Below are 2,888 nucleotides of genomic sequence, written 5' to 3'. Positions count from 1 at the left end.
ATTGATAAATAACAAATTTCGATAACTAACAGATTGTTTACATATCAGAGAGCATGGACAAAAGAGAGATATGGACATAGGAACAGACATCAAAATAGGACATCATATGGACATCAAAACTAGGAACAAAACTTTGTGCCTACTGGCATGGACACAAACTGGGCACTGCCAAAAGCAAGCTACCAGTCCCAAATCTTGACTGGAATTTAAAAAAAGTAATTTTTTAAAAGCATTAAAGGATATTAGAAAACTAGGCATTATACATACAGAAGTACCAGGCCTCAAATCAAATCAATCATACAGAAAATTAAACTCAAACTGAGAAACTAATATAAATCTGGTCTTTAACCAGTCCACATGACCCTGGCTAAAACAAACTCAAAATATTGTACAAGGACAACTTACTTCGCTTAATCTAAGACACAGGTATAACTGAGATTTTCACAGAGGAAAACACCTATTGATTTGACATCCAAAGGCAAAATTCACAAAACACAGGAGAATCCACTAATATGAGATAATACAAACAAGAGAATAGCTGAATATTTAAAGATGATGAGGACTTAATGATAAAAACTTGTAAAGAAAAAGAGGGCACCTGAGTGGCTCAGTCAGTTAAGCATGTTACTTTGGCTCAGGTCATGATCCCACAGTTTGTGAGTTCATGAGTCCCTCATGGGGCGAACTTGAGCCCCACTTCTGGTGAACACAAGCCCCGCTTTGGGTGAGCCTTACATCGCTCTATTTTTCTCTTTCTTTCTCTTTCTCTCTCTCTTTCTCTCTCCAACCTTGCTCACTTGCGCCCATTCTCTCTCTCAATTAAAAAAGTGTAAAGAAAAAAATATAATCTTTAAAATAACAAGGATACTTTAAAGGAAATGCCAAGAATAAAACAAAAACAGTACACTTGAAAATGTGGCCTTTAAAGAAAACACTAGATAGACTGGAAGGATGACCAGACGGATTTACCAAACTGGAAGATAAAGTTACAAAAAAAAAATTAGAACATGCCATAGGAAGAAAAATGGTGATAATTTAGACATTTAAAAAATTAGGATTACGGAGACTTGAGACTATCACTTCCAACTATGATGAAGTACCTGGGCCTCTTACAATAAAGAATGAGAAAATAGGTGCTCGCTTTGGCAGCATATATAATAATATTGGAATGATACAGAGAAGATTAGCGTGGCCCCAGCTCAAGGATGACATACAAATCCGTGAAGTGTTCCATTAAAAAAAAAAGAAAAAAAAGAATGAGAAAATAGGTCAAAATATATGAAATATGTGTTTTCAAACACTGGAACAAAGACAGCACGGGGCTGTGATTCCTAAGAGAAGGAGGATAACTGGAGTATTACAATCTGTCCAGCTTTCTTCTGGAAGCACCTTCCATATTGTTATGCAGGAAGAACTAAAAGAAACAGACAATAGCAGCCTTTCAGTGTTCGGTCAGACATATAAAGGGGGCTGGAATTTGAGGGCGAAGTACAAGATAGTAGATGGCTAACCCCAAGAGTTCCATAAATTTTCATAAAGCTTCCTTTGACTCTGTCATTAAACATTAAGCATGAAATGGCTAGAATAAAACTCTTAGGGTCTAGGTAGAGAACCAGTACTGGGTTTGGTGGGGAGAGAGTGGTACTGAATAATTCCTAAATGATCACATGTTGGGATAAGAGACATTTAAATTCTGATCATGCAGAGTGCAAAGAAATTACTAAATACCTGGGGCATTCAAGAGAGACCTCTGAAGGTTTATAACTTAATCCACAAATAAATAAACTGCTACTCAAAACAAAATTCAAGAGTCTTCAAAGAATAAAAAAGAAAAAAATAAAGCTCAAAAATAAAACTTACAATGTCCAATACCCAACCAAAAACTTATTAAGTACACAAGGAAGTAGAAAAATAGACTCATAATCCAGAGAATAATCAGTTAATAAAAACTGATGCAGATAACAGAAATGATGAAATATGAACTAGGCATTAAAATAGCTATAAACATGCTCAAGGAAACTAAAAAAAAACACAAACATGATGAGAGAAATAGAATATAAATAAAAGAATCAAAACTTGAGAAATAAGACCCAATACCCAATAAATCTGAAATAAAAATTTAACTGGTTAAGGGTTCTTGTTAACAACCCTTTAACTGGTTAAGGGTTCTTGTTATGCAGATGTTTTACATCTGCATAAAAAAATTACTCAAACTTAGTGGTCTAAAATTACCCCCAAATCTTTTCTTATTTCCCAGTTTCTGTGCATCAAGAATTCAGAAAGGGTTCAATTCACAGTTCTGGTTGAGATAATTCATGAGGTCATAACCAGATAGTGGCTGGTAATGAAATAGGAGCAGGTAGGTTGGAGGTTTGCAGAAACAATTGAGGAATGGCTGACATCTCATTCTTTGGATGTAGTCCTAGTATCTCTCCATGTAGTCTCCCTGTCTGAACTAGACTGGGTGTCCTTATAACATGGAAGCCTTTTGAAACACAGGATAGTGTATAAAGCAGCTTAGGATTCCAACACAATTGTTCCAGTGTGCAAGGCCAAAGTTGCACCGCTGTGATTACCAAACCTAGAAAGACACATGTAGTCATTTCCATCATTGCCTCCAGTCTTCTCAGACTCAAGGGCAGGGGATATAAGATATAAATCCCACCACTTGAAGGGAAGAATGTCAAAGTCATGATATAAGAAGTGAGATATTTATGACCATCTTTAAAATATATAATCTGCCAATCTTTGTTTTCATCATGACATCATTTCACATGAAAATATAGTCACCATCACCTATCCTAAGACTTCTAAATCTTCTCTCATTACAGAATCAGTATGACGTTTGATGTCTCCATAGCTAAATCATGTTCCACTTCATATGAGCA

The 2,888-nt window shown here is 35.6% G+C and overlaps 1 non-coding gene across 1 annotated transcript; it reads left to right on the top strand.

The window, feature by feature from the left end:
* Window positions 1-1,133: 1,133 nt before the first annotated feature.
* LOC122232051 lies at window positions 1,134-1,240 on the top strand. Its single transcript, XR_006209377.1, has one exon. It is a non-coding gene; the product is annotated as a U6 spliceosomal RNA (small nuclear RNA).
* Window positions 1,241-2,888: the final 1,648 nt, after the last annotated feature.

This window comes from Panthera tigris, chromosome A1, assembly GCF_018350195.1.
Source record: "Panthera tigris isolate Pti1 chromosome A1, P.tigris_Pti1_mat1.1, whole genome shotgun sequence".
NCBI classification, from domain to species: Eukaryota; Metazoa; Chordata; class Mammalia; order Carnivora; family Felidae; genus Panthera; species Panthera tigris.
This window is presented reverse-complemented; position numbering and strand designations above follow the sequence as displayed.